Source organism: Sorex fumeus, unplaced genomic scaffold (genome assembly GCF_029834395.1).
Source record: "Sorex fumeus unplaced genomic scaffold, SorFum_2.1 ptg000203l, whole genome shotgun sequence".
Classification (NCBI taxonomy): domain Eukaryota; kingdom Metazoa; phylum Chordata; class Mammalia; order Eulipotyphla; family Soricidae; genus Sorex; species Sorex fumeus.
Genome location: NW_026606260.1, coordinates 672,693 through 688,596, shown reverse-complemented (window position 1 = coordinate 688,596; position 15,904 = coordinate 672,693).

Below are 15,904 nucleotides of genomic sequence, written 5' to 3'. Positions count from 1 at the left end.
CAGTCCCATCGGCACCAGACCAGTAGTGGTGCTTTATTCTCTGCAGTGTGAGATGATATTTCAGTCATTTTTATTTGCATTTCCCTCATGATTAATGATGCAGACCATTTCTGCACTGCCTTTTGGTCATGTGCATGTCTTCTTCGGAAAAATAGTCTTGCGGGATGGGTGGTTACCTTGCACGTGGCCAACTTGGGTTCGATTCCTCCACACTTCTCGGAGAGCCCGGCAAGCTACAGATAGTATCCGGCCCTTACAACAGATCCTGGCAAGCTCCCTGTGACCTATTTGATATGCCAAAAACACTAACAAGAAGCCTCACAATGGAAACATTACTGGTGCCCACTTGAGTAAGTCAATGAACAATTGGAAGACAGCGCTACAGTGCTTTTAAACATTTAGAGAGATGTGAGGGTAGAGAAAGAGTTACTTTCTGAAGGGAGAACATGGGCTTCTCTGAAGGGGTCAAAAATTTGGAACATGTTCTCTTTTTTTCTTGAGGGTGGTTTGGATTCTGCTCTTCAGGCGTCAGGCCTTCCACTTCCAAACGTGATCTCCTTTGATACTGCCCCTTAATGAAGGGGGTTCAGTGTAGTTATGCAGTGCTGAAATGGAGCATTTCACTCACCTAACCCCCATCAGCCCCACTTCCTTTTCCAAAACTCACCCCCTCCGCTCTGTGTACTGCCATCAGCTTCACAGCAGTTTCATCAAACGATGTTGTTTCAAGCAGTTCCAAGAAAATTTGTACTTGACCAGCTAGAATCCCTTCCAACCAACACGAAAATCAAAACAGGTGAGGCCGTGGGACTTTCCATTCCCGGTCAATTCTTCCTGGAAGAGCTGAGGAATTTCAGAAACTGAGGAATGGTTTTCACTAGGAAGCTTACTATGGCAGGAAGTAGGTATGGGTAGGTGAAGAAGATGTGGAGGGAGGACACTGGGACAAGGGTGGAGGGAAGTAGACACTGTAGTGGAAGATGCGGTTCTGGAAAGTTCTGTGCATTAACATTATCTTGGTAACTAAAATAAATCTGTCACTAACACTGTCACTGTCCTCCTGTTGTTGATCGATTTGCTCAAGTGGGCCCAGTAACATTGTGGGACTTGTTACCATGTTTGGCATATCGAATATGTCACCTGGCGCAGACAAGGTCAGAGCTTGCCAGTCTCTGCCTTGCGGTTGAGATACTCTCAGTAGCTTGTCAGTCTCTCCGAGAGGGGCGGAGGTAATGAAGGCAGAGGAATTGCACTCGGGTTGGCCGGGTCAGCTGCGTTCAAGGCAAACACCCTACCAGCTGTGCTATTTCTCCAGCCCTAAAATATATCATGGTGTCTACAATAAAAACAAATTAGAAGAAGTAAAGTTTTTAATGTGTAAAAAAGCTGAGGAATTTCAATAGGGGGTGTTTTAGCAACGGGGCATTTAACTTGTTTTTATTTGTAAAATATTGTTGTCATATACAAAATGTATTTAAGTATATATGGAAAACAGGACACTAGAGCTGCCATCTCCTGATGAAAAGGGCAAAAAAGCTTTATGACATTGAATGTGAATCCACAATACAGCTCCAGAGGATCCTGATGTATTGAGTTTGAATGCCCTGATTGGCTAGGGCTTTAATGACTGTTTCTGTCTCAACAGCATCAAAGGCCTTCTTTAAATCAATGAACGTTAGACAGTGCGGCATCTTGAACTACTGAGAAATCTCAATGAGCTTGGTTCCTTTGCGGAACCTGGCTTGCTTGCATGATTGTCCTTCATCTAGTTTTCTGCCAATCCTATTCAGAATGACTCGAGTGAACAACTTGTAGATGACAGACAATAGGCAGATTGAGAGATAGTTGCCAATGTCGTGGATGTCTCCCTTCTTTTACAGTATTACAGTCCTGCTGGTTTTCCATTGGGATGGAACCTTGCATTCAGACAGGTAGTGCTTGAAGAGCCGAGTCAGTGTATTGATGAGTACTGACGACAGGTTTTTCAGGTGTTCAGGTCTGACCTTGTCTGGGCCTGGTGCTGTTCATTTCCTTACCAACGAAATGGCATGTTGGATTTCTAAAGGGAGAATGTTGAGAACGCCATATCCAATCTGCGGCAAGGCAAGCTACCTGTGATGTATTTGTGTGATCACAGCCAGGCAAGCTACCTGTGATATATTTGATATGCCTAACACAGTAACAACAATGGAGTCGTTACTATGCCTGCTCGAGCAAGTAGATGAACAACGGGAGGACAGTGTTACAGTGCTACATACCAGAAAGGTTGATATTCAGAATATATAAATAACATTTATCATTAAATGACAGCAAAATGCTCAACCTAGTTTTCAAAATGGGCAAAGGACTTAAATAGATGTTTGTGTAAATAAAATAGCCAATAACTTCTTTGGCCCTGCTGAGACCACGAGTTGCCCCCAATGATTGGCTCTCCGGCACAGCCATGGCCCCAGAGGCACACAGACCTAATCTGAAACCCAGAAGCTTCTTGCAGAAATGTGAATAGACTAAACCTTAAGCTACGGTGCCGTGCCCACCTGGGAGGGAAAGGGTGTCTCTCTCTTCTGCCATTTCCCCCAGCGGTAGAATAGTGGCTTATGGGACAGCCACATATGAGCTGACGGTGACGTGCAACTCTGGCCTCAGGGCATGTGGGGTGGAACTGGCACGTCCTTCTTCTCCTGCCGACACCATGAGGTGCCCCCCACGGGTGGCCCTCTGGCATGGCCATGGACCCAGACACACAAACCAATCCGGAACTATTCAGCTTCTGGGAGAAATCCCGCCAGACTTAATTCGTAAAATATCAGAAATCCAAAATCGTCCATCTGCTACCATGGTCGTGGAACATCATATGGTCTTCATAACCAGCAATAGAAAAGAAATTATTTCATGATGCCTTTTCAGTAGGTTTGATTGTTGGGGGAAAATTCCAAATAATAATGGTGCATCTTTTCTCCAAATAATGAATGTGATCAAAATAGAGAGTTAAGTGGAAATCATCTGCCTCACAGTCACGGGAGGGGTGGCACTGGGTGTATATTGGGGTGTTTGGTGGTGGAAAATATGCTCTGTTGAAGAGATGGGCATTTGATCATTGTATGACTGAGGCTTAAACCTGAAAGTCTTGTAAATTTTCTCATGGCTATTGAATAAATAATTTTTTAAAAAAATAGCCAATAAGCTCATGGAAAGATCCCCAACAGCAATGAGTATCAGTGATCCAAACCAAAACCACAGAGACACTTCATACTCATTTATATGGTAACGACTACAAAATCTGTTGATGAGGACGTGTAGTTGAGAATCTCAAGAGGGCCAAGCTAAAGTCCAACCGGAAGGGTGTTTACCTTGCACTTGGCTGACCCGAGTGAATCCCCATCATCTCGTATGGTCACGCAAGCACTGCCAGGCATGATTCCTGGGTGCAGAGCCAGGAGGAACCCCCAAGCATCGTCGGGTGTGACCCCAAAAGAGAAAAATCCTTATATATTGCTGATGGGAACTCAAGATTACACATTGAACTAGCAATTCCACTTTTTTGTCTTTTGTCAAAGGAATTGAAGAAGTGTTGGGTGTGCTTTTAACTGTTAGCAGTGGTAGTAAGGAAGAACTGTCTTGACTTGGCCACCATTGGTGGGAGGGGAAGAAGAACAAACATCGTGTTACAGAGCTTTGCATATGAATGCCTGGGCACAACATCCCCCAAATCCCAGTGAACGCTAGAAGTTCCTGCAGGTTTCTACGACCAGGTAGGGCCGGCTTTGGTCAGATGTCTCTGTGGTCAGAGTACACGTTCGAAATCATCAAGCTCCAATCCATTACCCCACAAAAGTAAAGAGCTCCCCAAAGAGTCTGTGACCCTATCAACATAGCTTTGGAAAGTCAGGACTGCAGCCCAACTTAGCTGATTCCATGTCTGTTTCTTCTCATTATAAGTTTCTGTTTTCCTTCCACCCCTTGGTTCTTCCTTCAGCATCCCACGGTACTGTCACAGTGTAACTAACTATTGGATAGCCCAACCAGAAACCTGTGTGCCACCCGTGGTACATGTGTCTCCAGTTTCCAGTCCCCATTCATCTCCAAGTCTTAGAAATTCCTCAAATCAATTTGTTTCTCCCTACCTCCACTATTTTTATCCCAGTGAGCTAACAAAGACAGAATTCCCATTGTTCAGAGTCAGCATTTCAGAAACTAGAACACTGCTAGGGAACAAAGTTTCTGTCCTCAAGTATCATTCTGATGTGTAAAGTGTGTGTGTGTGTGTGTGACAAAAAGATTGAAAGAGAAATGGTGAGTGAGCAAGATATAGAGTAGGGAGAAGAGAGAGAGACACACACATTTATGAGAGGTAAGGAATGAATAAAACAGTCATGAAATATCAAGCTAAGACTGAAAGTTTGAATTATACTGTGGAAATATATGAATTATATCACTTAATCACTTAATCCCCGTTATTCATCGATTTATTCAAGCGGGTGCCAGTAACGTCTCCATTCATCCCGGTTGCGTGCTAGCGTAGCCCAATGGTATCTGTTCGTTCTAGGAACATGCAGAGCCTCAAACCGATCATTTAGGGTCTTGACGAAGAAGTCTGACCATCTTATAGGTGGGCGTCCACGTGATCTTTTGATGTCCCGTGGAATCCAATCAGTAATGGCTCTAGTCCAGCGGTTGTCTGTAAACCTCATTACGTGTCCAGCCCATCTGATTTTTGATGTCTTGGCAAATGAGACAGCGTCCCTGATTCTAGAACATTGACGAAGATCAGAACTCCGGATTCTATCTCTCATTTGAGTGAATCGTGATATTCCAAGCATAGTTCTTTCGATTCCTCTTTGAGAGACCCGAATAGCGTTCTCATCCTGTTTTTGTAGGGTCCAGGTCTCTGAGGCATATGTTAATGCAGGAAGAATAGTGGAATCAAAGAGATATGCTCGTAGCTGGAGGTTCTTTGTCCTTTTAGTTATTTCTTCAATGCTCTTGAAGGCATTCCAAGCCGCTCTCTTCCTCCTGCGCAACTCAGGTGCCAGGTCATTCATCATGTTGATTTCTCGACCTAGGTATATATAACTGTTGCATTCGGAGATAGTGGTTCCGTTGAGAACGAATGGAGCGTCAGGAATAAGGCTGTTTCTCATAAATATTGTCTTTGTAAGATTCAGCTGTAGTCCGACCTTTCCACATTCACGGTCAAAGTCATTCAGCATTTGTGCCGCTTGGCTGATGTTTGGTGTTATTAGAACGATGTCATCAGCAAAGCATAGGTGGTGTAGTTGCTGACCATCTATCTTCACTCCCATGTTTTCCCATTCCAGTCGTCGCCTGATGTTCTCGAGGGTGGCACTGAAGAGTTTTGGTGAAATGGTATCACCCTGCCGAACCCCTCTCTTGATATGGATGATTACTTCTTTGTAGAATGGTGAGATCTTGGTAGTGAATCCGCAATAGAGCTCACAAAGGATCCTGATGTATTGAGTTTGTACGCCCTGATTGGCTAGGGCTTCCATGACCGCTTCGGTCTCAACAGAATCAAAGGCCTTCTTTAAATCAATGAACGTTAGACAGAGCGGCATCTTGAACTCCCGAGATACCTCAATGAGCTTGGTTATTGTGTGGATATGGTCGATGGTACTGAATCCTTTTTGGAATCCAGCTTGTTCACATGGTTGTCCTTCATCTAGTGTTCTGATAATCCTATTCAGGATGACTCGAGTGAATAGTTTGTAGATGACAGACAATAGGCAGATTGGGCGATAGTTGCCAATGTCGTGGATGTCTCCTTTCTTGTATAGTAGTACAGTCCTGCTGGTTTTCCATTGGGATGGAACCTTGCATTCAGACAGGTAGCGTGTGAAGAGTCGAGCCAATGTAATGATGAGTACTGATGGTAACTTCTTCAGGTGTTCAGGTCTGATCTTGTCTGGGCCAGGTGCTCTTTGTTTCTTTATCGACGAGATGGCATGTTCGATTTCGGAAGGGAGAACATTGGGAACGACATATCCATCATGTGGTATGTGGTATGTGGGCAAGTGGATGTGGCTATTAAAGAGATCTGAGTAGAAGTCATGAATAATCTTCTCCATTGCCCTTCTGGAAGATGTGATAGATCCATCATGATGTCGGAGGGCAGTCATCTTGGTTGTGTAGTTGGTGAAGGACAGGCGGGCATTACGAATGTTTTTCCCAGCTTCTGCTGCATCTACCAGTACTGCTGCTCTCCTGTTTTTGAAGTCATCCTTGATGGCTTCTCTGCACTCTTTTGCCAGTTCGGATGTTCGCTTGTGGTTGCCTGAGGCATGTGCCAAGCCATGTTGGCGAATAAGTTCAAGAGTGTTCGAAGAAAGACGTTTTTTTGTGGTTATCTCTCTCTTGGCATTCCTTGCACAATCATGGAGGTGCTGAATCATTCGATCGTATTCCTCATCAATGTTGTCAATGACGGCATCTTCCCATGTTGCAGCAATAGAGCCAAAGAGCTCCCAGTTGGTGGTTGTTCTGGGAGTCCTCTTCTTAAACCTTGCATTCTTTTCTCCTCGTTCTGTGAGGTAGAATTTTGCACGAAGAAGACGGTGGTCTGATCCCGTTTGGAATTTTGGGACAACAGCAACATCGGTTAGGCAAAACCGCCGATTGAATATGATGTGGTCTATTTCATTGTGGAACCGTCCATCGGGAGACTCCCATGTCCAACGTTTAGATTCAGCCTTTTGGAATTGTGAGTTACCATGGAAGGTTTTGGTTGACATGATGAACTCAGACAGTCTGTCACCCTGTTCGTTCCATTCCAGGCCATGCATGGTTTCCGATGATCGACTGATCTTCTTGGTCCTATCTTGGCATTAAAATCACCGACAATGATCTTGTAGAAGGTGTGATCTTCTTTATAGAACTTCTCCAGCTCCAAAACGCAAATAGATAAATAAATAAATTTCCTTCAAATCAATTACTATTCTGACTTTAATCATTTTAGACTAGTTTCACAAGCTATACTATTTTATCTACTATTCAGTCTTTTGCATAAATATTTATCCCCTTTCATAGTTTTCGAGATGAAATATTGTGTCATATGTAATAGCATTGATGCATTTCATTGCATAGGGACATCACAATGTGTTTCAACATTTACTAGTTAAAATATTTTTGAGTTATTCCCATTTTTGTCTACAACCTTGTTATGAACATTTTTACATGCTTATACAAATATTTTTTAGATCTATGGCCATATTTATTTGTTTATTTGCTTTTTGTGTCACACCTGGCAATGCACAGGGGTTACTCCTGGATCTGCACTCAGGAGTCACTCCTGGCGCTGCTCAGGATATGATACGTGATGCTGGGAATCGAACCCGGGTTGGCCGAGTGCAAGGCAAATGCCCTACCCGCTATGCTATCTCTCCAGCCCCGGCCATACTTATTTCTGAGGAAATACCCAGTGATAGCACAGCAGTTAGGCGTTTGCCTTGAATGCAGCCAACGTGGCCGACCCGAGTTCGATTCCTCTGCCCCTCTCGGAGAGCCTGGCAAGCTACCGAGTGTATCTCGCCCACACGGCAGAGCCTGGCAAGCCACCCGTGATGTATTCGATATGCCAAACACAGTAACAACAAAGTCTCCAATGGAGACGTTACTGGGCCTGCTCGAGGAAATCGAAGATCAACGGGAGGGCCTTTACTTTTACTTTTACCCGGAAGTAGTTCTGGGACATAGAATTGGTGTGTTTAAAGATTGACTGTGTTTAGGTAAAGTACACAAAGATTTGTATGAAGAAATAATTGGAAATGTTTCCAGGAACCGAATCTCTTAGGGTGAAAGAAAGAAGGAAGGGAGAAAACAGCAGGAGACTTGGACCATTACTCATTTGCAAGAGAGATTTCCTCAAAGAACAGAAACTTTCTCAAAGAAGAAATACAAATGACCAAAAGGCACATGCAAAAATGCTCTGCATCATGTATCATCAGGGAGATGCATATCAAAACAAGAATTAGATATCATCTCACACCAAAGAGACTCGCACACATGCAAAAGAATAAGAGCAACCAATGCTGGTGCAGATGCAGGGAGAATGGGACTCTCCTTCACTGTTGATGAGAATGCCACCTGGGCCGGTCATTTTGGAAAACAATATGGGGAGTCCTCAAAAAACTAGAAATTGAGCTTCCATACGACCCAGCAACACCAATTCTTGGAAGATATTCCGGGGGCCCAAAAACACGCTGCAGAAAGTCCATCTTCATGTCTATGTTCATGTGTAACAGCCAGAATCTGGAAACAAACTGAGTACCCAAGGACTGGTCAAAGAAACAATGGTGCATTTACACAATGGAATACCACGCAGCTTTTAGGAAAAATGAGGTGATGAAATTCCTTTATAAATGGCTGAACATAAAGAGTATCATGCTGAATGAAGTTAATCTGAGAGAGAGGGACAGACAGAGAATGATTCCACTCATTTGTGGGATATGAAAAACATAATCTGAGATTAATTCTCAAGGAGAGTAGAAATGAGTTGGGAGGACGGTCCAGTGTAAGAAGCCTGCCATAAGTGTCGGTGTGGCGTGCAGTTAGGATAGAGAAAGGATCACTATGATAATGATAGTTGGTAATGATGATTCTGGATAAGAATGAGTGCTGAAAGGAGATAAAGGGTTATGCTTGATAACTTTTCAGTACCTGTATTGTAAGCCATAATGCACAGGAGGAGAGGAGAAAAGTGGAGAGGAGAGGAGAGGAGAGGAGAGGAGAGGAGAGGAGAGGAGAGGAGAGGAGAGGAGAGGAGAGGAGAGGAGCGGCAGGGAGGGGGAACGTGAGGGGAGAGGAGTGTCGGGGTTTGGGAAGGTGAGGGGAGAAGTGTCTACCATTGAGGCAGGCTGGTGGGTGCAGGAGGGAGGGAAACTGGGGACATTTATGGTGGGAAATGTTCATTGGTGAAGGGGTGGATGGTGGAACATTGTATGACTGAAGCCCAATCATGAACAAGTTTGTGATTCAATTTTAAAGCCAATTTAAAAAGTTTAGACTGTGTTTAAAAAGAATTTATACAGGCACACAAATCCATGCCTCTTTTTGTATGCTATCGCTATCTCCACTCATAGATATTTCTATGATATATATATATATATATATATATATATATATATATGTATCTTTGGCTACTCTTCATGCAGGCAAGTTAGAAAATGACCAGTTGTGTTAGATTACCCACTGCTCTTTCTCCACTATACTTCTGCCTCAACAGTACTAGCCATATCAAAGTAGAGAGAGAGTATGGGGAATATTGTCTGCCATGGAGGCAGGGGGAGGGTGGAAAGGGTGGGTATTTGCACTGGTGGAAGATTGGATGTTTGAACATTGTGTGATTGTAACCCAGACATGAAAGCTTGTAACTATCTCATGGTGATTCAATAAAATTTTTTTTAAAAAAGAATCTATGGTTGTCAAGTAAACTATAAAAAGGTGGTTAGGGCCAGAGACATGATACAGGGCCTAGGCGCTTGCGTTGCATATCGCCAGCCCTGGTTCAAATCCCGGGCATTGAATATAGTTGGCTGAATACTGCCAGGAGCACCTCTGCTGTGTCCCAAACCACATACACACGTCCTTCTCACACATGTCTTTCTCTCCTTCCCTTCTGCCCTCTCTCTTTTCCTCACTCTCTCCCTCCCATAACAAAACTCACAGAGACAAGCAAGTTTACACACAAGGGAGCTTTATTTTTACCATCTGCAGGCACCCCATTACTTGGAGGTTTAGTGTCTGAGGACTGCCTTCTTTGAAAGGGTAGAAATCAGAGTGGCAAACGTATTGGAACATTTTTGTTCTCACTCTGAAGAGCTTTGCTGCTCAGTGTCACCTGAAGATGATGGCACTGGACAAGGTACCTGACCACCCATCAGATGGGAGCACTTAGCACCGCTTGGAATGGTGGAGTTCTTGTAGTTTGCGGGGGACAGCTGAAGTACCGAGCCTTGACATCCCTCCATCAACCTGAGGCAGTGATAGAAAATCAGTTGCCTATTGAAAATTAGAGTCTCCTGCCCCCGTGCCTGGTTATCCTCACCTGGTCCCCTTGGAGGGGTCTGGTTGAGTTTCCCTCCCCGACCCGAACAGAGCCCCAGCAGCCGAAGACCTCCAGAACCAGCCACAGCCATGTTGAGATCACTCTCCACAGTCCGTACAAGCCTCATGCATGAAGGTACCGGCAGAGGAACGCAGGCATGCGGGTCCCGGGGCTTAGATCTCAAAGCCTGCTCGGATCAGGACTGGGCCTTCTCCAACAAGATCCCCCATCTTCCAGTAGGTAGGCGTCATACCCACCAGCTGCTGCCGGCGCCAGGTGGTCCCATCAATGGCCAAGACCCAGAGATTATAAAACCCAGCTCCTGGTAGCGCAAGGCCATGTGACATCTTATTATCTCATGTTTACATTAGAGAACCTGGCAGGCTACTGAAAGTAACCTGCTCGCACGGCAGAGTCTGGTAAACTTCCCTTGTCATACTCAATATGCCAAATACCAGTAAGAATGATAGGTGTCATTCTCCTAGCCCTGAAAGAGCATCGAATATAGCTCTTTTAAAATCTCAGGGCTAGGAAGGAGACGTTACTGGTGCCTGCTGGAGGCAATCAACGAACAACAGGATGATCCTGATCGTGATCAAGACTGAAAATTGAACTCGGGGGTGGGTAGAAACTATCATCAGAGGCGTTTCCCCCGTTTCCCTTCGAGGGCTTTTTCGGCTTCTTCTGGCTGGGTACCTTGAGTGAAAACAGAATGAGGCTAAGGCACTGGACTGGGGAAGAGGGTGTGGAGAAGTGGGAAATCAGAGGCTCGATAGAAAGGATGGTGAACAAGGAGGGGGCGTGCCAGGCAACAGCTCAGGCAGCCCCATCTCACCTTGGGCTCTTAGTCTTTGGTTTGGTATATTCTGAACCTCCTGCACCTCCAGCAAGCCAACATGAACCCCTCCAAGACATGCCTGAACCTGCTGCAACTCCTCTAAACACCAGGCACCCCAGTAGGACTTCCGCAAATTTCTTGCAGCTCCTCTAGATCCGGGCACCCCAGCAGGACATGTCCGAACCTCCTGCACTTCAGCAGATGCACCCTGACCCGTTACAGTACATGATGGAAACTCCTGCATTTACTCTAGGCACCCTGAACCCATGCAGCACATGCCCAAACTTCCTGAACCTCCTGCAAAACAACGTGCACCATTACAGGACATGCCTAAACTTCTGAACCCTATTGAGAAAGTCTGCAACCTGTAGGGCATGCCCAAATCTATTGCACCTCCTTCTAAACACCCTATACCCCTGCAGGACATGCCTGACTCTCACACACCATCTCCAAGACATTCTGTGCTCCTCCAGGATATTATCAACCTTCTGAATCTTCTGCTATAAATCATGCACCCATGAAGGACAAGCCAGAAACTACTACAACTTCTCTTGATGCTATGCACCCCATCAGGACATCTGCAAATGTCCTGCCGCTATTCTAGAACCTTGCACCCCAGAAGGACCTTTTCGAACCGCGTTCACCTCATCCAAAGCACCCTGAACCCCTGCAGAACATATCCGAACTACCTACACGTCCTCTAGACATCCTGCAGCCTTGTAGGACACCCAGAAATCTCCTGCACCTCCTCTAAATACCGTACACCGCTGATGGACATGCCCAAATCTTCTGCACCTCCTGCATGAGCCCTGCAGCCCTCAAGACATGCTCCATCCTCCTGCACATTTTCTAAGCAACCTTTCGCCCAGCAGGACATACGCAAACCTCCTTCAACTACTCTAGACACCCTGTACACCTGCAGCACATGCCTCAACCTTCTGACCCTCCTGAAAGACACCTTGAACTCCTGTTGAAGTTTCCCTAACCTTCTGCAGCTCCTGCAATACTCTATATGCCAAAAACTCGTGCACCTCCTTCAAAACACCATGCACACCAGGAGGACATCGTTACACTCCTGAACCTACTATAGACACCCTGCACACATGTAGGAATTACCCAAAGCTCCTGCAGCTCCTCTCAAACTGTGTACTGTGTACCCCAGAAGGACATGCCCTAATTGCCTGCACCTCCTTCAAGACACCATGAGTCCTAGCAGGACATGCATGGACCTACTGCACCTCCTTCAAGACACCCTACACCCCTGTAAGGCATGCGTGAAATATCTGCACCTACTTCAGACACCCTAAATCCCTGCAGAGCATACAGGAATATCCAGAACCTCCTCCAAGACACCCAACAAACCTTCTGGACATACCGAACCTCCTATACCTCCTCTAGACACAATTGCACCCTGCAAGATATCTGCAAACCTTCTACAATTCTTCTAGACACCCAGCACCCCATGCCTGAGCTCCTGCACATCTTCTAGAAACTCCGCACCCTGTAGGAAATTCTGAACCTTCTACACCGCCTGCAAGACAACATTCACCCCTGTAGCACACAGCTGAACCTAGTGTACCACCTGCATGACACGCTGCACCTAAGGAGGACATAACCACACTCCTGAACCTACTGTAAATACCCCCCAAACATGCAGGACATGCCCAAACCTCCTGTACCTCCAAGACACCCTGCACCCCTGCAGAATAACCTCAAACCTCCTTTACCTATTCTAGACTCCCTAAAACCCATCAGGACACGGCCAAACTCCTGCACCTCCTCTAGACACCCTGTACGCCTCTAGGACATTCCCAAAACTCCTCTACCTCCTCAGAAGACCTTGCACCCCTGATGGACATGCATGAAACAACTGCACTTCCGGAAGACAACCTACAGTCAAGCAGGACATACCTGAACCTTCTACACCTACTATAGACACTCGACACCCCTGCAGAGAATAACAAATCTTCTTCACATCGTCTAAACACTCTGTCACCCAGAAGGATAGAAACAAACGTCCTGCACCTACTCCAGACATCCATACACCCGTGAAAAACATACCAGAATCTCCAGAACCTCCACCAAGATACCTAACATCCCTTCAGGACATGCCCAAACCTTCTGGATTATATCTAGGCACCCTGCACTGTGGCAAGACATCAGTAAATCTTCTGCACCTCCTCTAGACACCCTGTACCCCTGCAGGACATACCCGAACATCCTGCATATCCTCCAAGAATCTGTGCACCATTAACAGTACATGCCTGAACTTCCTGTACCTCTTCTGGACACTGCACCCCTGTAGAACATGACCAAACGTCCTGCAAATGTACAAGACAGGCTACACCCCAGGACATAAACACACTCCTGAACATACTATAGATACCCTGCACACATGCAGGACTTGCCCGAAACTTATACATTTCTAAGACACTTTGGACCCCTTCCGGACATCATCAAACCTCCTGCACCTGTTCTAGAAACTCTGCACTCCTGTAGAAAATGCCCCAAACTCGTGCACCTCCTTCAAACCCTGCGCTCACCTGCAGTACATGCCAAACCTCATGCACTTCCTCCAAGACACTCTGAACCCCTCCAGGTCATAACTGAACCTCCTGCATCTTCTTCAAGTCACCATTTTCTTCTGTAGGACATTTCTCAACCTCCTGTAGCTCCTCTAGAGACCTTCATACCCGTAGAACATCCGGAAACATCCTGCACCTCGTCCAACATACACTGCACCCCTGCTGGACATCCTCAAACCTCCTGAGCCTCCTCTACTCACCCCCAATAAACACCACCCACAATTTCCTCCAGAGCTAACCACCCTAGCACAGGACAGCCTCAAACTTCCTCCACCACCTGCTTCACCTCCCCTCCAACACCTCCCAAAGCCTCTTGCAGACATCTTGCACCACCTCCAGAGTCCTCCCAGACTCACACCCTGTCCAGGACCCTCCAGACCTGCTCCATCCCCCTTATCACCCTCCCAGACCTCCAGACATCTTCCACTCCCCTCCAGGAAAAGCAGAAGGAGCCCTAGTTTTTCTTCCCAGGACTTCCTACTTATGGGGGAGTTAGAAATTTACAGCACCGATTTGCAATTTTCATAAATTTATTTAGTCCACCGGAAATATTCCATTTATTTTAAAGCCCAGAAGTACATTAATAATAAAGTACATAAATAAGCAAAGTTTCAATATGTGTACTGATTTTGGGTGACTCATTTTCAGGACCTGGCTTCTCCTTACAATGAGGGGGACTCTGGATTCTCTTCTGTATATGGGTTCTGATGGGGACCCATTGTTATCCATGACAGGAAGATGGAACGGAGTGTGTTGTACCCTTGGGGGTCTGTGCTTGCTTCCACAAGCGGATTCTGCCCAGCAGTGGCCGGGGCTGCCAAAATATTACTAGGCGCAGCCTCAGCTGGGCCACAGTCCTCAATGGCATTAACACTGCACAAAACAGATGAGAAAGTACCATTAGGCACGGCCTCAGCCGTGGGATTACCATTTTCCACGGCAGAAGGGACCAGAATATTGCCAGTCACTTGAGGCCCACCTTCCTCAGACAAAGTAAAGTTTTCCGTGGCACTAGGCATGCCCTCCCCTGGGCCATCTACCTCCATGGAACCAAAATTGTTCAAAGCAATTGAAAAAATATCAACAATTGAATCGCAATGAAGAGGACAGCTGTCCTCAGTGAAAGGAACATTCTGCATGGCAGACAGGAAGGCCAAGCTGCTGGACACGCCCTCCTCAGGGGGGTTGCAGTCCCCAGGAAATTGAACCTTCTGCAAGGCAGATGGGAAGGCAGAGCTATTTGACACACCCTCATTTTCAGGGACCTCCTCCTCCTCTTCCTCCTCCTCCTCATTCTCCTCCTCGTCCTCCTCCTCAGTAACCTCTTTACTCTCCAAACCAGGGATCGCCTCAGCATGGCTAAGGACACCCTCAATCTCTCTGGTCAAGGCAACGTTTTCCTCAGCTGATGGGAACAGAACAGTGCCTGGGCGCACCTGCCCTTGAGGCCCGGCCTCCTCATTGGAGGTGAACAGCAGTTCGTTAGGCCCGGCCTGGGTGTCACAAGCACTGTCCTCTCTGGAACGTCCCTTGTTCTCGGCCAAAAGGTCAGAGGGGACCCTCACGCCACTGCAGCACTGCCAGTCAGGTTTGGCAACAGGGTGAAGCCGCGGGGAGCAGCGCGTGGGCTCCATCCATCCTCCTCCTGGTCTGGGCGGCCGGGGGCCTCTTTTGGCCCTTGCAACGGATGTTGTTCATCAACTGCGGCTGATCTCGCTGGAAGTTGTATTTCCCGTACGCCTGCGGGGAAACGTGACATGGGCTCGCACACAAAACAGGGTGCAAGGCCCAGCTTGACCCCTTCACACACATTCCTTCCAAGTCCTGATCCACAGCCCCTTTTCTCCTGTCTCTGTGGGGTCATACTATATTTACAGTATTTGCAACATTGACTAGCAATTAAATTTAAATATCAAATAGCATTATCACCTCACTATAATGCAATCGACAATATCAATTTTCGATGCCAATTTCTTAATATATCATTTATAGACAATTTATATTAAAAATAACATAAACACAGTTATTATGAACATGAATGGTTAATGCTTCGTTTTTGAATCACTGTCACTGTCCTCCTGTTGTTCATCGATTTACTCGAGCGGGCTCAGTAACGTCTGCATTGTGAACTTGTTACTGTGTTTCTTCTATCGAACACATCACGGGGAGCTTGGCAGGATTTTCCGTGCAGGCGAGATACTCTCGGGCAGAGCCTGGCAAGCTTTCCGTGATGTCTTCAATATGCCAAACACAGTAACAACAAATCTCAAAATGGAGACGTTACTGGGGCCTGCTTGATCAAATCAATGAACAATGGGAGGACAGTGCTACAGTGCTGAGATCATATGAAATGTAATTTTATGGCTGGAGAGATAGCACAGCGGGTAGGGTGTTTGCCTTGCACTCAGCCAACATGGCCCA